Genomic DNA, 21,726 nt, shown 5'->3' on the forward strand with positions numbered 1-21,726 from the left:
AAGATGATTGTGGTGGATAAATAAGGCTTGTACTTGTTAAGTCCAAAAAACAGAGCGAGGTTCATTCCAGTAAGAATACCCCATTCAGACGCCGAATACCCACTTACAGAACGGTGCTCACGTTTTTAATTTTTTTTTATTAAACCTGCCTTCAGGAGTTCTGGTGCAAGAGGTGAAAATAATCTGTCAGAACCCCAGCACACTAGTTTCAAAAATCTAAAGTTCACAGGAGCAGTGTAAGCTGTTTCCATTCGGAAGAATATTTTTAAGTACCAATAATGCAGAACAAACATTATGTTTTGTCTCCTTGAGCAATGCGGTTTGTTGTAACCAACGATACAGGGAGCCGAGCATGATGACAATATGTTTGATCACAAAAGTTTAAGAAAAAATTGACGTCTTTCGTAGATGAGGATGTGACGTAGCCCCACGCCACGTGGCACCATAAGCCAGCCCACACCTACTACCCGCCTGCACTCCACCTACCTGGACTGGTAGTTCCCCCCCCCGCCTCCATTATAAGAGCGAGCTACTAATGCCCGGCTCATGTGGTGATGCTGGACAGTAACCAGGACTGGCGGTGGGGATCCCACTTAGTATGGGGCACTTAGAGGCGTGACTGACTTCGACCCGGCCCTACCAACATTTCAAAGGGCAGAATAGGGAGCAGCAGTCATAATGCAATACAATGAAAGCTGTATTATGAGCAAAACAGATCAGAGAAGTATTGCCTAAGAAAACACATGGAGTACTTAAATTGCACATCACTCGCCATTGATCGCTATCGCCCATGGATAAGGAAAGTCAAAAATATTTTATCGCTGGCAAAACTTTGCCAAATATCGAATTTTGACACTCCGGCGTTTGGGAGTTTTCACAGTTTAAATAGCCTTTGTCCGTTCTAGTTTTTTATGCACAATGCAAGGTAGTATTCACTGCAATGTGAAAATATTTTCAAGCTCAAACCCAGATAAGACAGAAAATGTATGCAGACTTTATCAGCAAATGTACATTTTTCAGAGTTTTCCATTGCACAATGGCGAAGGCATGCATAACTTTTTGTTATGATGTATTCTTCATGCATGGAGTGTGGAGCACAAGACTTTTCTATGAAAGTATAACCTTTGCGTTTAAGACGGTCACAAGGGCGTGGCCAAGATGGCGGAGTAGAAGGACGTGTCTGCCGGAGCTCCTGACCCCGTCCAAGGCCCCGAGCCCTACCTGTAGCTGAATTCTCCCCCCGGAGCTGCACTGTGTCGCAGGAGGAGCGAGGGAGCCGGGGGCTGCCTGACTGCCGCCGGCTGAACCCCGCAGGGCGCGAACTCACCGAGTTCAGAGGGCCGAGTGGTTGGCCGGTGCCGACCTGAGCTGACGGGGCGCCTCCGTCCCGGCGGTGTGGAGGACTGCGGGGCGGCGGAGTAGCGGAGGCCTGCCCAACCGGAGTGGACGGAGCTGATCGGAGCTGGCGGGCCCTGGACCGGGGGCCCGACCGTGCCTGCACGGCACTGCGAGGTGCCTGAGGAGCTTCCGCCCCTCCCCCAGCGGCCCAAGATGGCGGCAAAGTGAGACCGGGGTTCTTCGCCCAGTCCTGCGCGGAGACCGGGATTGAGACTGCCGACTCCCGTCAACAGGTTGGTGCTCTTCGCGGCGACCCGGACGGAACGCCTGAAGCAGCGGATACATTAGCTGCCGGCTGGTGCTCTCTACGCCCGGGGTGCTGCCTCTGCGGGGGAGGGACCTACGGGAGTGCCCGGCTTGGCGGCCCTCTCCGAGTAGTGCGGAGGGCCGGGATCGGCCGAATGCGGAGGCGCGCCCCTGACGGGCATTGACTGTGACCAGGAGACCGCAGGCACGTAGCGGATCGGCGACCCCCACAGCTTCCCGGCGCCAACTTGCTCCTGTGTGACACCGCCGGGGGAGCCGACAGCGGACTTCTTGAAGGTACATGCGGCGGGCCCCGACTGGGGGAGCCGCGACTGGGGTGCGGCCTAGGAAGGAGTGGGGAGAGTTGTAGTGCAGCACTGCTGGGAGCCATGATGGTGGGGTGAAGGCCTTGGCCCCGGGTTCCGCAGGCTTCGACGCCGCATTGGGACCTCCGCGCCGCGACCCGCCCCCGGGGGTGCGGCGTTGGGAGCAGATTTCGAACGAGGGGCGCCCCGTCTTGCACTGTGGTTCATCACCCGACCCTGGTAGGCTACGGACTTTAGGAGTGGCACAAGCCAACGTCCGCCCCGGATTGAAAGCAGTCTTCTGGTGGAGCGTGGACCGGTGGTGTGCATCGCGGCGACAGGCGCACGGGTCGGCGGAAGGACCTGCATCATGGCCAATCCAAAGGGTGGTAAAAAGAACGATCGCACGCTGCCGGAGATGCTCCGCAGACCTCAGAACAGAGGAGATAGGGCCTCCTCCTCACCTGGAACAGCTGGGAGCTCCCAGTCTGGCGCAGTGGCGGAACCCCCGGTCACCAGATCCTTTCTGGAATCCCTCTTTGGCACGTTGCGGGAGGACTTCCAGGCCCTGAAGCAGGAAGTAGCGGGAGAGGTGAGAGAGCTCCGCAGGGAGGTGGACGGACTGGGCGAGAGGGTGGCCACGACGGAGGAATCTACGCACAGACAAGATGAGGAGATCACCTTTCTGCAGCAAGAAGTGCTGACTCTCCGGGAGCAGCACTTGGACCTCCAGTTGCATAATGAGGATTTGGAGAATAGATCACGCAGAAACAACATACGAGTCCGAGGTGTGCCATCCTCGGAGGAGACCCCGGACATCGTTCAGTACCTACAGGAACTCTTTCGATCAGTCCTAGGCGAAGGGGATGATTTCCCCATCAGAATTGACAGGGCTCACAGGGTGGGGCCCGTCAGAAGGGCTAATGGCCCCCCTCCGGACATTCTAGCGTTCCTCCCAGACTTCCCATTGAAAGAGAGGATAATGGGGGAGGCAAGGAAAGCACGTTCACTCACCTTTCGCGATCGCCCTGTGGCGCTGTATCAGGACTTGTCCACTCTCACGCTTCAGAGGCGCAAGGCGTTTAAGATTGTGACAGACTTCCTCAGGCAGCATGACACGCCCTACTCCTGGGGTCACCCCTTCCGTATAATTTTCAAGTGGCAAGGTGAGACTCACCAATTGAGATCCCTACAGGACACTTGCGACATCCTGGGCATTACTGCGGCGGAGGAGGAATCCCACACGCCGAGGAGGCGGCGCACGACGGACGGGGGATGGCACCGAGTGGCACGTAGGAGGACGACGGGAGGGTCGAGAAGACCGGGATCTCCGACTATTAGGGCTGCACAGGAAGATGCTGTCCGGACAGCCTCTGAGGAGCTTGGAGGAGGTGGCTTTGACCGCTTGAATGTGCTCCGGGGGGAGTTCACCATAGCACCGTTCCAATTGCTGGCTTGGGGTGGGGGGAGGGGGCGCCGGATTGGGCACGTGTGGCTGGACGTCCACTAAGGTAACATTCCACGGATTGGTCCGCTTGGGCCTGTCTGGGACTATTTGGAGAAGTTCTGGGGAAGTTGGGGTGTGAGTTGCAGGGTAGGGGGGGGGAACTGGGGAGGGAAGGGATGTGGGGGGACAGTTCGGGGGTTGTTTCGGGGGTAGGGGGGGGGATCCGGGAGTTGGGATGGGGAAGGGGGGTCGTCCAGTGCACAGTGCGCCTGTTGGGAGTTTTGCAGGTGGCCCTACACTTTGGTTTGCCTGCGTTGCGAGGCTGCTTCTGCATTTGTGCTTTTCTTTCTGCTTTGTTGCTTGTGTTCATATTGTGGGCTCTTGCGCTCCATCCCCGCGGGAGGGGTCCCTATTGCTTGCTGCCTCTCCTCTTCTATGCCTCCTTCTTCTTTTAAAGTGGTTACCCTGAACGTCAGGGGGCTGAACAACCCTGTCAAACGGCGGGCGGTGCTCTCCCTCCTAGAGAATACACACGCTGACATTTGCCTCCTGCAGGAGACACACCTGCTGCAGCACGACACACATAGACTACGCTCCCGTAAGTTCCCGTCACAGTTCTTCTCATCTAGTTCCTCTAAGTCTGCGGGGGTGGCTATTTTGGTGTCCAGTCGTTTTAAGGGGGAGGTCCTCCACAAGCTTACAGAAATAAAGGGTAGACTGTTGGCCTATAGATTCAGGATAGGGGGTCTTGCGTTTACGATTGGATCCCTGTATAGCCCCAATGAACGACAGGAGCGCTTCCTGCGAACGGCGGTCGAGGATATCACGGCCTCACAGGATAGACATGTTATTCTGGGAGGGGACCTTAATTTGGTCTTTGATTCGGCTATGGACAGGTCGGCACAGCGCTACCCGCAGGTCGGGGAGCTCTCGGCCGACGGCAAGGAGTGGTTGGCGGAGGTGGGGCTTTTAGACATCTGGCGCAACATGCACCCAGCGGATCGGGATTACTCGTATTACTCCCATGCGCATAAGACGTATGCGAGGCTGGACCACTTGCTGGTCACTGCCCCGGTTCAGGCACTGGTCTCAGGCTCGGACATAGGAGTGCTGTCCCTTTCGGATCACGCTCCGGTCGATGCCACGATGCGTTTGCCGCCCGTGGCCCTCCCCCCTCGTACGTGGCGCCTGCGGGATACTTTACTGCACAGGAAGGTGGTAGTGGAACGCATAGAGGGAGCTCTCCGGGAATTCCTGGTGCACAATGACAATCAAGACACCGCCCGGGCTACACAGTGGGCAGCCTTGAAAGCGGTCCTCCGGGGGGAATTCTTAGCGATCTCCTCCGCCGATAACAAGGAGAGACAGGCTAAGAGGGAGGAACTCACTGATAAGGCTCGCGAGCTTGAACAGATCCATCGCAGGACAGGGGCCCCTAGAATATGGCGACAGCTTAAGGGGGTTAGGAAGGCCCTGGCGGCTCTGGATTTGGACCGAGCGGAATACGCCGCTCTCCGGCTGCGCCATACCTTTTACACGGGAGGTGACCGCTGTGGTAAGCTCCTGGCCAACAGACTCCGCGCGGCGCGTCAGAGTCAGCTGGTAAAGGCGATCACTAGCAATACGGGGACCACGGAGACGGAGGACGCCCACATCGCGGCCGTTTTCCGTGGGTTCTACGAGGACCTCTACACTGGTGACCCTCCGGATGAACCGGCTGTGGCCGCTTACTTGGATACGGTCGCATTGCCCTCCCTGGATCCCCTGCAGGCTGAACACCTGGACAGGGCCATTAGAATTGAGGAAGTGATCTCGGCCATCGCTCGGCTTAAGCATGGCAAGGCACCGGGCCCGGACGGGTATACCGCGCTTTTCTACAAGACGTTTTGCTCGTCACTGGCCCCTATCCTGACCCGACTTTTCAACTCCTTTGCCGAGGAGGGAGCTATTCCACCTGATCTTTTGCGAGCATCCGTCTCGGTGATCCCCAAGCCCGGGAAGGATCCGGTGCACTGTGGCTCGTATAGGCCGATATCCCTTCTCAACGTCGACCTGAAATTGTATACTGGGATACTGGCGGCTCGTTTGGCCCCGCACTTGTCAGGTCTTATTAACCCTGACCAAGCAGGTTTCGTCCCGGGGAGACAGACGGTTGACAACACGAAGCGGATTGTTCATCTGCTCGAAAAGGCCTCCCGGATCCCGGGGGAGCGGATGATGTTAACGGTAGACGCTGAGAAAGCGTTCGACCGAGTGCACTGGCCCTACCTGGAACAGGTGTTAGTGAAGGCAGGCATAGGGGACAGGTTCCGCACTATGGTCTTCAACTGCTACAGGCACCCGACTGCAGTGGTTCGGGTGAATGGGTTCGCCTCCCGGGCCTTTAATATCGAGAGGGGCACCAGGCAGGGGTGTCCACTCTCGCCCCTGCTCTTTGCTCTTTATATGGAGCCGTTCGCCCAGCGTATACGTGATAACCAGGCCGTGACCGGTATCAGGATGGGTGGCTTTACACACGCCATTAGCCTCTACGCTGATGATGTCATCCTATCGCTTGATGAGCCGCGGACTGCCCTCCCGGCCTGCGTCGAGGAGCTGGCCTCCTTCGGCGCGGTTGCGGGGTTTAAGCTGAATCTGGGGAAATCGGTGGCCCTGGATGTTTCTTTAGAGCCATCCACCAGGGTGGATTTGCAGAGCCGATTCCCAATGATCTGGTCATCGGCGGCGGTACCCTATCTTGGAATCCAGATAGCGCCCACCTTGCCGGCCATGGTTACGGCCAATTATTCGGCCCTGGGTGTTAAAATTAAGGAGGAGCTGCACCGCTGGAGCCGTGGTATCCTTTCCTGGTTGGGCAGGATTGCTGCGGTTAAAATGACTATTCTCCCGCAGGTGCTGTATTTGTTTCGGGCTCTGCCACTCCAGCCTCCGGTCGGGTGGATTCAGCAGTTGCAAGCGGACGTTTCACGTTTTGTCTGGCAGGGGAAAAAGCCCAGAATGCGTAGACCCCTCTCCTTCTTGGCCCCTGAGATGGGAGGGTTGGGGATCCCGGACTTTCGTAGATATTTCCGAGCGGTGCAGTTACGTTGTCTTGTAGAATGGAGTAGGTGGGAGTCCGACAAGAACTGGCTCTTTCAGGACCAGGCGGTGGCGGGGCGACCCTTGCAGGAGATCCCGTTCTTGCGCCGGATTCATCGTCCTAAAAATCTGTACGCCTCCTTTGTTACACGAGTGCCTTTGCGGGTTTGGGATGCTACCGCCACTACGTGCGGTCTCACCTCCTTCCCGTCGCCGCTTACGCCGTTGGTGGATAACCCTGATTTTACCCCGGGCATGGAACAGGGCGCGTTTGCGCACTGGCGAGGGGCAGGTTGTAGGGCCCTGTGCCATATGTACGATCAGGGCGGGGTGATCCCCTTCACAGAGTTCCGACAGGAGTTTTCCCTCCCTGAGACTGAGAGACACCGCTATATGCAGGCGCGCCACTGGGCCCTCCAGCCTCAGGTGCGGGAGACTGCTGACAGGCGCTTCCTACCTTATGAACAATGGCTGCTTACACGCACTTCAGACTCTAAACTGATTACAGACCTGTATAAATTGTTGCAACCTCCGTCCACACACTTCTATAACCCGGGTAGGGAGAGGTGGGAACGGGAATTGGGGAGGACACTGAGCCCTAAAGAATGGGAGAACATCTCTTACAGAGCACGGCATTCAGCGTACCATATGGGCCTTACTGACACTCTAACTAAAGTCTCCACCTACTGGTACTACACGCCGGAGCGGGTACACGAATTCGACCGCAGCAAGGAGGCAGTGTGTTGGAGAGGGTGTGGACACCGAGGTACACTTACACACATTCTATGGGACTGCCCTCTCCTGGCTGCATACTGGAAGGAGGTACTGGACAACATTGATACGCATTTTGGCATTGAACTGCCGCGCTTCCCTGCCTACACACTACTAGGACTCCCGAACAGCCTAATGTACCCACTTAGATCCCGCAGGGGTAGGCAGATTGCCATTGCACTAGGCTCAGCGGTACAAAATATCTTGATCCATTGGCGCACGGCCACGGTACCTTCGGTTTCGGGCTGGTTCCATAGGTTGTGGCATGTGTTAGGCATGGAGAAACTGTCGCTGATGGTGGCAGGGGATATATCACAATTCTCTGAGCTTTGGCAGCCATTTCACTCCCTGCTGTTGATGGAATTCACGGAAATTACCTGCCCCAAATACCTCCGCCTCCTGCGGCTCACGAGTCCTGAGGCACAGGCTCTGTAACTTAGTGGGAGGAGTACTTCCCCGGCGAGTGGGGGTTTTGTGATTGGACTGAATTGAGGTTGGTGCACTGGACGATGTGGGTGGGGGGGGGGGGGGGGGGGGAGGTTGGGATCCGGGAGTTGGGTTGTTGGGGTCCGGGGGGGGAGTTTGAAAATGACCATTATCTCATACTGTGGACTGGCGCTTCAGATGTAGCTGCAAGGGGCTGATAACATTCATTGCATGTAACCGGTTCAGCCAGGATTGGGATTCGCCCCACCCTAATAGAACGCCCTGTGTTGATGTTTACTGGTCTTTGTGTGAGATGCTGAATAAAATACTTTAAACCTAAGACGGTCACAAAAGTCACAACTTTTGATGCATACGATGTTTCCAGAGTCTTGTACACAACTTTGGGAGGGCTTCAAGAAAAGCTTTGCCGACTCCGATCCGTGGACAGGTTTGAGGTTTATAGAGTTTGAAAGGTACAGTCAGTGGCAAATTCATCTACTTGCCCCTTTGGTCAAGGAAAGATATCAAATAACTTACAGCCAGATTCATCAAGGCCAAAACGTCTCGCAAAGGGCCAGATTCTGAGAATCTGACCCTTTGCGAGCGCTATTTTTGCATTTGGGATTCATCATCCCAAATACAAAAATCTCATTTTCAGAAATCGCTAAATTGCGAATAATTGCATTTAAGGCATCTCAATTTGAGATTCCTTAAATGCAATTCATGAACCATTTTAAATTTGAGAATTCGCAATCTGGGGCCGCTATTTACCGCGAAGTCTGACTACGTGGTAAATAGCGAAAACTTAGAAAAATGCACTTTAGTGCATTTTTCTAAGTTGTATGTTACACACACACATGTCCTTTGAACATGTGTGTGCGCAACACCAGTGTACATTATCCTTTCAGGGGTGCTACAGGGTGTCCTTTGGACACCCTGGCACCCTTGAAATCGCTTCCTTATTTGTGATTCGCAAATTGCTAATCGCAAATAAGTAATGACTCCCCATTCATTCCTATGAGCCTTTGGGCCAATAAGAATGAATGGGAGCCATTCCTTATTTGCGATTCGCAATTTGCGAATCGCAAATAAGGAAGCAGTAGAAATCGCAAAAAATATTGCGATTTCTACATGAATCCCGTTTTGCGAGTCTTTAATAGCGATTCCTTAATAATCGCTATTAAGGACTCGCAAAACATGACAATGATGAATCTGGGGGTTAATCTTTAAATAATTCTACTTGACAATGCAGGCAGGTGAGAATAATTTGTGGTCTGGTAAACATTTCAGACACATCCGCACACACGTACAGTCAGAGACAGTCGGTGATTGGCTAAAATTATGGTTCAATTCAATTTCCCCATGAAACGTTGGATGGATTATATCTTTGCCCCTGGTGGACCAATCTTTAACACAGAGACCAGTAAAGACTGGCCCGGGAAGGCTCTGTGCAAATACGATGGACAGTAGGGTTGGGAGCTACGTAGGAGGACGGGGCAAGGGTTAGAAGTTCTCAAAAGCTGCATTTATCATTTTAAATATTGGAGGAAAATGATATCGCAAAACAGCTATGCGGGTCAACACGAAGTGGAATAAAGATAGAGAGCCTGGGCTACGCCAGTTAATGATTATGTGTAATTGAGTCAAGATTCAGATGAAAAATGACTCTTCATTGGTATTAAAAGTAGATATTTTGTTAGTCTGTAGACAAACTGGAGGCAGAGGTTTGCAGAGCTCGGATCAGATCTGAGCATTGAAATAACTCCAGAAGTAAGTAGACTACTGTTTGGATCTACGTAGCTGAAAAAGAATAGTGACGCGGGTGCCGGGCACCGGGTACTGAAGGATAAGCCTCCAGTCAGGCCCTGCCAGTTTTGCAGGCAGGGGTGTTGGGTACCAGGCGAGGCAGCCGGCCCTGCTCCGTGTGGCAGACCCGCAGACCATGTGTACTGGAAATGGCCAGTGGTGGAATGGTAGAACAACTTTGGCATTCGCTGTCACAAAAGACTGATAGCTTTCATCTCTGTAAAGCGAGGTCTCGCAAAGTTTAGAGCTTCCAGGAGATGGGACAGACCTGGAACGGGCTTTAATGCTTTCCGCTTGGACAGGCTTTGCTTCACCCTCGGCTAAGGGGATTTGAGCGGATGTATCCAAAAACGTGATGCAGGAACGGCAGGAGTTTATCCCAAAAATGTGTAGGGGCCCCTGAGCAATAGTAACATCAGTAAAAAAAAAATGCTTCCAGGCTTCTTCTGTGTGTCAAGCAACAGAAGACATGGTTGTAATCTTTTACAAGTGCCTCCTTGCAGCTTTGAATTCCAATTTACTGCAAACTCCTGGAGCTCCCGCCCTCTGCTGCAGCTCATCAGACGAGAGCACGACAATGCTTGTGTTCATGAACCAGCAGAGTGCTCTGAGTCAGCCTAATCACAAGCTTTAACAATGGCCCTCATTATTGCCTTCCTACAGCGACATGTCGCACTGTTCAGCAGAGTACAGAACAGGAGCCACGTATGGATGAGCAGCGCACGCGCCTCCTCTCCATGGGGCAGGTGCAGCATAGCGCCACGTGGCAGGCGCAGCATAGCGCCACGGGGCAGGTGCAGCACTGCGCCACGGGGCAGGTGCAGCACTGCGCCACGGGGCAGGTGCAGCACTGCGCCACGGGGCAGGTGCAGCACAGCACCACGGGACAGGAGCAGCACAACACCCTTAGCAGTGAAGGTGTGCAGCTGGACCAGCAGCGCGAGCATCTCTTCCTCCCGAATACCCACAGCTCGGCCTCAGGAGTGGAAAGTTCCATCACAAGGCACAAGTCCAGGGCAGGTGGCGGCAGCCAGAGTGCACAGAACCCTCACACGCGCCTGGTGCAGCACAGGATGCAGCACTGCGACTTTCCCCCTCTGTCTATATTTTCCAAGTTATCTCGCCTTCCCTCTCTTTATTTCGACTACCCTCCTTTAATTTCTCCTCTCTGCCTTTGTTTCTCCGTCCCTTTCACTACACCCACCTATGCACCTGCCACACATCCCTGCGGCTGCACGGGCGTCCACTGTGCAATAGCGGCTGGAGGCGCGGGGCAGCGTTTGGGGGCAGAGGGCGGTTGGTGCAAAGATCAGGACAGTGCATTTCTCTCTGCCACGAGCTAATTCTTTAACCTCTGGGATTAAATGAGAAAGGGGTGGACAAAGAATCAGGGGTGGACAAAGAATCAGATGTGGCCCCAAAGTTCTACTTTTAACCTCTTGCTTGCGGGGCTGATCCACCCCGCTGTGCTGGGGCGTGGGAGGGCGCGCACAGCGCCCCGGTGCTCGTGACGAGCTCAGCTTGTCACGCAGCATGGTGGTCGTGTGCTCATGACGAGCTGAGCTCGTCACGGCCACACCTGTTTCCTTAGAACGCTCAGCACAGCGGGGGAATTAGCTCCGCGTGCGAGCGTTGCGGCCGTTATGACAAGCTCAGCTCGTCATGAGCACGCGGCCACCGTGGCTCATGACGAGCTGACCTCATCATGAGCATGGGAGGGGTTAAATAATCTCCTTCCCGAGCAAGTTTGGAGTACCTTGGACAGTGCTGCAAAGTACCTGGCTGCGAGTATTCACTCGTTTGACCTCCAGATCCCCCCATTGCGGCGGACTTCGGCTACATTGCTAGTCTCTTCATTTGTTTTCGACTGGCAACCGACCTGAATATGGGACCTGTTCCCCTAATTTGGAACAGAGAATTGGACAAGATATCGGACATATTTATCCGGGTCCCATATCTATCCCTTTGACGACCCTGTCCCCTTGTTTTAACATCGAGGCATGTATTCATAAGTCCTGATGATGATCTAAAATTTAAAAGATCGAAACGTCGTCGACATTGCTACACTTGATGATTGGAATACTGTATTAGAAAGATCACAGAAAAGTGTACTTTTTATATCACTGTCTGTCAGTAACTGTGGAATATTTACATACTGCCCTTTTTTGCCTTTGTATGTATGTCATTTGGTTTTGTATTTGTGATAGCTGGACACAGGTTGTGTCCCGCTTGGTAAATTGTTCTGACTCATTTTTTGATATATATTACTATTTATGCTATTAAAAAGTCTGTCCGGCTGGACAGTAAAATATAGATTCCAATTCTGGTCTATATTTATCTGGATTGCCTTATTGTCTTTAACGTTTGGGACCATTGTTTTTTTAAATGCAAAGTACCTTGCGACACTTAGGGTCCAGGTTAAATATTAGCCATAATTTTTTATCCCACTTTCGGCCACAATTACCAAGTATGCGTGTGTAGTATTAGATCTTGCACCACATGCTAAAGGGACTATAGGGTATAGGGAACAGCTTACTGTGCCCCGGGTTGTCTTGCAAGGTTATAGCCAGCACTATATAAAAGTCAAAATAATAATAATAATGTAAATGGAGTCCGACTTGTGCTGATGAGATCACGCTGCGTCGGGTGATCTAAAAGGACGAAGCTCACACAGCCCACGTCTGGCCTACCTTTAGAGCAAACATGGCTTAAATCCATGGCATGGTGCAATCTCGCTTCCCAAACCTCATGAGTTAGGTTTGGCAGCCCCTGCCCTACCTAGTTCCCAAACCCCTTCCACACACACTCGCCCTAAAGTGTATGTAAGAAACTGCACTGCAACGCTACAATCAAGATAAAGCATTAGCAAAGGAATTAGGAAAAAACAACAAAGTTCAAGCAAAAAAAGAAGGCACTGCCGTACTTTAAACCAGAAACAACATTCAATCTATTCAGTGACTTGCAGTTATATATTCTACTAAAGTCGACTTCTAGCCAGAAGGCACACAAATGTAGTGCTTTAAACTTAACTCTGCGGATTAGGTTCACGTGTTTGCACAATCTCAGGGCCGTAAGAGAACAAGAATTCGCAATGCAATAGGGCTCGCATTTACTAGAGTTGGGGCTACTGGCATTGTAAACGACAATGCCTTTTATTTATGTGTTGTTTTTAAAACCGATAAATAAAAGGCATTGACATTTACAATGCCAATAGCTTAAACTCTCGCAAACGCGAGACCTATTGCATTGCAAATGTGTTCGGTGCCCGTGCTATAAAGGTTTTAAAAAAGCATTCGGAGAGAGTGTGTCCTGCCTGCTGTTTGAGAAAATAGTGCCCGGAGACTAGAATTAAAGCCTACCGAGTAACAACACACGTAACAGGTGGTGTCGCCATGGGAAGTTACAAAATGCAATAAGGCAGTACTAAGGAGGGACTACTCAGCTTATTGACCAATGAACAGCCACAGTTTACAGTGGGGACAATGACACAAGCCAATGAAAAATATGGGGGGGGGGGGGGAAGAGTGAGCGGAGCTTCAAGTCCCTACCTGAATACAGCATGAATCGTAGAGCAGCGCATGTACTGCCCAGGCTCGACCTAAAAAAGGGGCAGACCAATGGCAAGTGTATACGCCCCGGCAGACTTTGCTCTTTTCAGAGAAAAAATTGGTACCCTTCAGGAGAACACTTGAATAACAAACTTAAGTGTGTTAAAACAATGTCACTAAGCTTATCGCTGAAATAAATAAATGCATATTTTGGTGTTCAATACAAACATTTTAGGTAGTAAGTTGGACTGTCCCACCACTGTGTAAATGCAACAATACAGTAAGTTTTTTTTTTTCAGCAAGGGACATTGCTAGTGCCTGCAAACCCATTAACAAAGCGAATAATACCTAAAAAGGGTAGTTCTATCCAGCGTAATCCTGTTACATCATACACATGTCGACATAGTGTGACAAAAAACAAGACTCATCTCTCCAATGTATCAAAATGAAAGTATCTTACCTGTCTCGCTTCGAAGTACTGTTGTCCAATATTTTTCCCTGTGCAGGAGAAAAAAAAGAAAGTTGAAAGCTCTTTTCCAAAGCCACCTCTTCTCTAGTTTACTACTGCAAACCTCCCCATTTTCACCAACCCTCTCATGTTATCCTGTAGGCCGACCATAGCAGTCGACTTTCACTAATTCAATATACTGATATCCCATCTTATCAGATGAGAAGACCATCACTGTTACATAATCACCCAAGGTTCTGGAGAAGCCTTCGGCACATCAGGGGCGATGCACACCTTACGACTTACAGAATACAACTGAAAACCTCTCTCTTTGCCCAAGCAAGCAGCACAACACGTGACCCGTCCTTCATAGGGGCCGAACTGTACACTACAGGAGGCAGAATGCCATCTGCCAAGAGTCCCCAAGACTGAAAACATCCTCTATACCTTGTTCTCCATCTGTACTAGAAGTCACCTATAGGTCTCCTATGCATCAACCTAAGCAGGGAACTGTGTTTCGAATGGTGCATAAAATATTCAGTTTTAAGCGTAGTTAATGTTAATAAAGTCTCTATAATAATTGTTTGATTGTTTCTTTATGTAATTAATTGTGTTTTACAATAGATTTAATAATCAGAATACTATATTAATAAACTATTTGTATTTTTCTAAAAAACATAATATTGGTTTGAGTGTCACTTTCATGTTCCCTTGAATCATGTTATAGGGATTTGTTTGAGTTGAAGTAGCCCTAGAAAGCTTACATTAGTGTATTTTCCCTGTCTAGGTATACTTCACACTAGTTTTTCAGGGGTCCCATTTGTTTTGCACAGGCACAATTCTTACATCATTGGATGTTTCCCACCCCCTTTCAACCTCATGTGGCTGCTGAAGATGACAGCGAATTCCCGATACCACTAATGGTGGCTCTTTATCAACCCTACAAACGACAACACACCACCCTAAACACGGCGGATACACTGAGCTGGGCTCGGGACAGGCTTCGCAACCGAGCAGGACAATCGATATTATATGCACAGTCTATCACACTCGCCCAAAACCCAATGCTGCCTATACTAAAAGATAGGGGAAACACTACATGCGCGCTCAACCTGGGCTGGGTCACATTCGCCGACATATACCCGAACAACAAATTCATAAACCCTCCAATGGTGGAGCCAGGTGAGGAGGCTAATTTCTCAGACTTATTGTTATATTACAGTATCAGAGGTACATGTCGACAATTACATGACACATTTCCGTCTCCCCCGGTCCCTCTCCTGGCCCTAGAATTCATTCTTACCAAACTCTCACCTAATACATTCATTACCAGGCTTAACAACTCCATGCAGAGCACATACCCGTTCACACAGCCAATGGCTTTAGCGGGATGGAATACAGAACTGGAGGATCCTATTCCAGATGATCGCTGGCGGTTCTGCTGCGGACAGCTAGAAATGCTTTCACCAAACTACAGACTGCGCCTCATACATTTTAAATACTTGCATTGTGTATATATAGATCGCCTATGAAGCTTAAGCGCATGGGAATCCGTCCTGATGCAAATTGCTCCAGAAGTATGGCTCCCAATGCTACATTTCTCCACGTCCTTCAGGACGATAAGTGAGATACTGGAGAACAATAACACTCCATCACCTAAAGTGGGTCTTTTGGGTTATATACAGGGATCCCCAACTGGACAGTGCGAGGTATTAGCCATCCTCCAGCTGCTCGCCAAGCGTAGGGTAGCGATGCACTGGGGCAAACGCAACCCCCCACCCATGGATCGTGGACACTACATTTTGTCAAGAACAGCCACAAACATATTGGGAACTAATGCCATTAATATCCAGTCCCAGAGACATTTGGGGATCCTTCCTGACTTGGCTGACGGTTTTACAACTCAGCCCAAGACCAAGCTGCTACACTCACTCAGCGGTCGATTAACTTAACAACTCATAGTCCATTTGGTACCCTATGACATGTTTGCTAGGATTATGTTGCGAGGCATTCCACAAGGTCATCATAGTCTATCATAGTGTGTAGTGTGCGATCGCACAACAATGCTCTGTTCTATCTGTATGTGATAACATATATACCTTTACACGTGATCAAGCTGTGCGGCTTCCTTTGTTAATTTGTATTTGTTTCTGTTCTGATGCATTCGTTGCACTTTATTATGATACTTGGTAACATATATCTGTATATTGCATCTATGTACTTTTCTCTAAATGCGAATACATTTTTTTTAAAGTTACTTTTAATGAATAAGACGTGCGTGAGCAGTTCTTGAAGCCCAAGGCTATTTTGGGACCATATGTGTATACGTCTTCTTGTTTTGATGTAATGGTGATAATGTGTGATTTTACGTTTCTAAATTTCAAATGGTTTGCTAGAGTTTTACCTGCCCTGGTTTACATAGTTTTTTTTCTGCGTCTTCAGCCAAATTCCAGCTCTCTTATTCAATATCCAATTATTATATTTGTCATTAATATCAACTGAGAATTGAACTGTACATAGGGTTGTTCTAATGCATTTATTACAGACTAATATTAGTAATGCGGCATGGATTCATTTGCTCTTATGGGCCATGGTACTAATCATTACACCACTTAAAGTGGCTATCTGTGAACCCACATGACTTGTAACAAGCAGCACACATTGGTATTTTGGATGCGGTTTAAAAGAATTAAAAAAAAAGTCTAAAAGAGTTAAAGTGAATGGCAAGCAGCTGGTTCGGAGAAGAGAGGACACATCCCTGCAGCATCATTATATGAACACCTGCCTCACGGCTCAAGAGCTGAAATGCTGTGAAACGCTTTATTTTTCCCTAGAGCTTTACAAGTTATGCTGATTTATGAAAGAGGAAACTAACAAAGGAAGTGTTTGGTGAGGATGATTGCAATGTGATTTACCCTAAGATGGGAACCTCTTTGTCAAACCAGTAAACACAGACTGCTTCTTGGTCTAGGTTTACGTTCACTTTAGACTACAAAGTTCAAAGTCTTTAAAATCTTATGATTGTAACATTAAATCAGTTGTTGAAACAGCTTAATGGGTTTTTTATTTTTGTATTTAGTGCTTGGTGAAGCAATAAATGCCACACATTTGACTGCATCCAAGAGCTCACAACTAGACAGCGACGAAAAACAGTAACATAGAACAATTAACAAATGTTATAGCAGCATAGTATCTGGCGTGATGGAACTCTCCCAAAGCAAACTCTCGTAGACTAAAAATAAGGAAGAGCAAAGACCATCTGGCAATCATAACTATTTTGTAATTCAAACATTTAACCTTATCCTGTCAAACTGTTGTCAAATAGCCATTTTTCAACATTAAGAGCAGAAACCTGGGAAGTCTCACTTTCAATGCATACAGGAATAACATGTTGGGAGATACTTTAATAGAACAGTGTGTCCTCCACCAGAAGGTCTGTGCAAACAGACTTAAACTATTACTCTAAGCAGCAGTCCATCCACGACATTCCAAGATAAAGGGAACACTAGCACTATTTGAATATGTACATTCTCTTAAACTCTATATACACTCACAAACACAGAACACACTACACTTTCTTTAAATGAAAATCAGGGAAGAAATATACATAAAAACATTCAATAACTGTGACTCAAGAGTTGCATAGTCCTCTAACAAAGGGATTACATGAAACATAAACCGAAAAATAAATAAATATGGAATCTGTTAAATAATGATAACTTCCGCCCTTTCTGGCTACCTAGTCTTTATGTATCGTAATCCATCAAATACTTCTGCACTTCCTGGACGCCTTACGTAATGTCCCACAAAGACTTTAAAAATTCCCATATGAACTTCTCCCTTTGCTCTGGTCTCTCTTCAATGTTTGCTAGATGAACTGTTTCTGTAATGATCCACTTTGATTCAATTTCAAATGTGTCCCTCTCCAATTTTGACAGCATTCCTGATCAATTTTTATCAGTTTTACGGGTCTAATATATTGAGATGGTGTTCCCAGTCCCCACAGCACATTTGTCACAACTAAGTCTACTATGTTCATTTTCGACCATCCTTAAAGTTTTCCTTTATTAAAACTTCACTTTTCAGTTGGTTGTCTAATCACCTTCTTTTACCAATCATTGCTGCGTAAAGTGTCATTCCACACATTCTATTTATTCATCTCATGGCATTGGCTTTTCTTCCACAAACTTTTTCCAAGTGAACTCTACCTGCTTTAGAGTCTGATAGTAACCTAAAGGTTCCGCTTTTACATTCAATTCTACTCTCGAACAGTTTTTAGCATCCGTGGCTAAAACGCTTCTTTTAAAGTTCTGTTAAATCTCTTTAACAAGCTACTAGTTTGAGGGTGAAATACTAAAACTATATATACCTCACTGATGAGGCCTAAGTATACCAAAACTGGAAAAGGGTCGCTTCCGCTCCTGTTTAAAGGAGTCCTGGCTGTTTGAGCTTAACTGTTCCTAATGGAACAGGACCAACACGGATTTCGACATGGCTGGTAGAGAGGCAGATGGACTGGAACGTGTACCAGAGTGATTGCCAGGGGATGAGATTAAATCAGGAATTCCTTTTATCCCTGTTATTCTTTGCCTTAGCTTAATCTATAGCATATTTTAAGGAATACCACTAGCCTCAACAAACAATTCTGACTCACTTGTAGTAAGTTGAACCCTATGGTCCTCCAAAAGGAGTTCGAAATTGCCTTCTCTCTGAAATATTACATCTAAAAACTACAAAATCATGATGCAAGTATCTCCGACCAGCAGAAACCAATCCAAATGGTAAGTGGACACATCTAAACACAACATAAAGCATTACAAATGTGGTTCTTTTTAGTACTCATACAAAAATATTTGCTAGTAAGCTGTAGTACAGACATGGGAAGAAACTACAGTGCCCCCCTAACAAGGACATGGGTATGTTGCAAAGGGGAACTTTTTCACAATAACATACCCGAGCAACTCTCTGAAGTTTTGCACAATCTTGCATTGCCACTGTATTTGTGAGCCACCACAACTTGAACCAACCAATCATTTGCTTCCACATCACCCCTTACATTTTTTTGGAAAGATATTTTTACCTTACTCAAGCAGGTCTTGTTGCCTCCCCTTAATTTGTTTAGTGCAGGCTTCTACTCAAACGGCTAAAATTATTTACAAATATCCTCATAAAATCCAAATGGATTCAAGTTCTCACATGCTAGCCACCTGCACAAATATACCTGTACTGGGATGTTTTTAGTGGAGCCAACTAATACCTTAGAAGGTAGATACAATTGAACCACTGCACAGCTTCCACAAACTGCAGCATCGAAGTCAAAAGACCCTTTCAGTTCAATGGATAGGTTTCCGTAACCACTTGGTCCCACATCAGGTTTCTTCAGAGGAGTAGTATTTTTTAACATTTCCCTCAAAATTCTCATTGGATACTAAAGTGAAACATGCACCACAATCATATTTACACACGCCATTAACCTTCCCTGTATCAACCGGTTCTTCTATTCTAAATCCACTCAGGCTCTAACAAAATATCTTCAAATTCCTCTTTCACTTCATTGTCTTTCAAGCCATACTTGCTACTCCTGCAGTACTGTCAAAGAATGATCTTTGCGTTTGCAGGCTGTACCTTTAAAATATATATATATATATATATATATATATATATATATATATATATATATATATATATATATATATCACACACACACACACACACGCACACCTTGCTGTTTGCCAAGTGACTCACATTTGTACATCTAAAATTCAGACTTCGAAATGTGGGTGCTTTTTAGGTCTCGCCTTTACCATTACGAAGGAATGGGAAATGGCGAGAATTCAAGTGCTCGAACTGATTGTCAAACCACCGCATTTTTTCGTGGCGTTTTCTTCGAGTGCACGTGGCCACAGGCACGCGCTTTTGGCCCATACACTTTCATGGCCATCTGTTCCTCAATGTCCCTCCCACCCTTCGTTTGATCTTGCCGCGAGTTCAGGCTAATGGCCCTCCCCCAGCACAGAGCGCGCATCGCGGCCGCAAAGCACATCAAAGGGCTTCTCCCAGCGTGTGCTGTGCGGCTTCTCCTCCCCTAATTATGTGGCCGGCCGTACTTGTGTTTCCCGGCCGCTTCCCGGCCGCTCTTGTATTTAATTAGCAGCATTTCTCCTGCGCCAGGCCACATCAAAGGCTCTGTGCCACTTTCACCCACACAGCAACACTTACAGACACGCAACGCCACTCACACCCACGCAAGCCCACTATCATCCACGCAACACCACACTCACCCACGCAACGCCACTCACCCACGCAACGCCACTCACCCACGCAACACCACTCACACACGCAACGCAACTCATCCACGCAATGCAACTCATCCACGCAACCCCACTCATCCACGCAACCCCACTCATCCACGCAACCCCACTCATCCACGCAACCCCACTCACCCATGCAACGCCACTCACACACGCAACGCCACTCACACACGCAACGCCACTCACACACGCAACTCACACAACGCCACTCACACACGCAACGCCACTCACACACGCAACGCCACTCACACACGCAACGCCACTCACACACGCAACGCCACACACGCAACGCCACTCACACACGCAACGCCACTCACACACGCAACGCCACTCACACACGCAACGCCACTCACACACGCAACGCCACTCACACACGCAACGCCACTCACACACGCAACGCCAGGCTACACATCATAAATAACAATCATTTGCAATGCTATAGGTCTCCCATTTACTTAAATTGAACATAATGGCATTGTAAATGACAATAACTTTCAAAAATTTTTACTTTTACAATAAATTGAAAAGGCATTGTCATTTACTATGCCAACAGCTTAAAGTTGCCTAAATGCAAGACTTATTGCATTGCAAATAGCCAATAGGGCTCGCTTTTGGGACCATCTAAGTGTTTATGCATGCGACATTTTATGTTGTTGCAACAAGGAAATTATGCTGCATAACTACTTATAAGGGCCCAAAAGCGAGACCTATTGGCAATGCCAATGCTTGTTTTTAATTGGGCACTTCTCTTCTTTTGACATCCATATTTATAGACATTTTAGCACTTTTATCCTTTTTTCCATGTCTTCCATACATGCCAAGGAGCTCAACTCTAAGCAACCAACAACGCTTCATTCAAGTGCAGGTCATCCTTAACACACATTTTTTAATGCACCTTGGCACTAAAACACCCAAGGATAAACTGATTCCTACATCCATGCACCAAGCTTGCAAGATGATGCTGGCTTTCTCCCAGCAATTACAGCTCCTTTGTGTAACCTTACCAACGTGACTAGAGTCATACTTGAGCAACTTTTTTAAATTGAGAGTAAAAAACATTAACCGTAAACTAGGATCATGCAAGGTGTAACTCAACAGTCATGTTGAAAACATCTAAATAATATTGCTAAATAGTTAACTGTTTTTTAAAGTTCCAAAAAGCTGTTCACCACAGGATCAATGCACTAGGCCCTTCATCAAAGTGGTGCAAATCCAGTTCTTATGGGTATACACTGCTAGCATTTTGTAAGCAGAGAGCCCCTCCTTGAAAAAAGTAAATAAAATGGTGTTCCATGATGGGTAGGACCTTAAGTCACAAGGATCCTTAGTCAGGCAACATTTTCAATGCTCTTGACTGCTGGAAGGCAGGGAAAAATCTTAAGGTAAGTATTAACAGTGTTCCACAGTGCAATGACATGTACTATGTCTGTTTTACGCTTGGAGTCTACTTCATGAATCTGAATTCAAATCAGTGTGGCATTGACTGACCAAATGCTCCAGTCCAGGGTGATAATTTTGGGTAGAGGCAAGGAGTACCAGTTTGCTTATGCATTGTGGGCCTATGCACCTAAATGGTTTACATTTGAATCTTTGCTACACTGGAAGACAGCAGAGCTTTTTCATGGCCTGGGTCACAAGCTTTTATTTCCCTCATTTCAAGCTGATCTTTGACACCTGGTTCTGAAACCCCTAGTATTGCTTCACATACTTCCTCGGTGCACTGCATCAGTAATGGACCCCTTCGCCACACCAGGAGCTGGCCACTAGTTCAATTCAGTCCGAAGACTGCAGCTGCTGTAGACACCAAGATGCTGTCATTTTTCATACAGGTTTGAGGTTGCTTTAAACCCTGATGGCAAGTTGAACATTAGGTGGACTCCAGCGTAGGCCTGGTTATTATAATCTAGGTCTTGGGCTCAGTCAGACATGGTTATTTTATCAA

At 48.2% G+C, this 21,726-nt stretch overlaps 1 protein-coding gene across 3 annotated transcripts in view; it reads right to left on the minus strand.

The window, feature by feature from the left end:
• Positions 1 to 21,726, minus strand: part of ADISSP (adipose secreted signaling protein) — a 367,956-nt gene that overhangs the window by 315,859 nt on the left and 30,371 nt on the right. For all 3 annotated transcript variants that reach the window (XR_013606974.1, XR_013606973.1, XM_078674546.1), the window contains exon 2: positions 13,486 to 13,523. The gene's annotated coding sequence lies outside the window, so the exon portion shown is untranslated. The remainder of the gene's footprint in view (positions 1 to 13,485; positions 13,524 to 21,726) is intronic.

Source organism: Lissotriton helveticus, chromosome 2_1 (assembly GCF_964261635.1).
Source record: "Lissotriton helveticus chromosome 2_1, aLisHel1.1, whole genome shotgun sequence".
In the NCBI taxonomy this organism is placed as follows: Eukaryota; Metazoa; Chordata; class Amphibia; order Caudata; family Salamandridae; genus Lissotriton; species Lissotriton helveticus.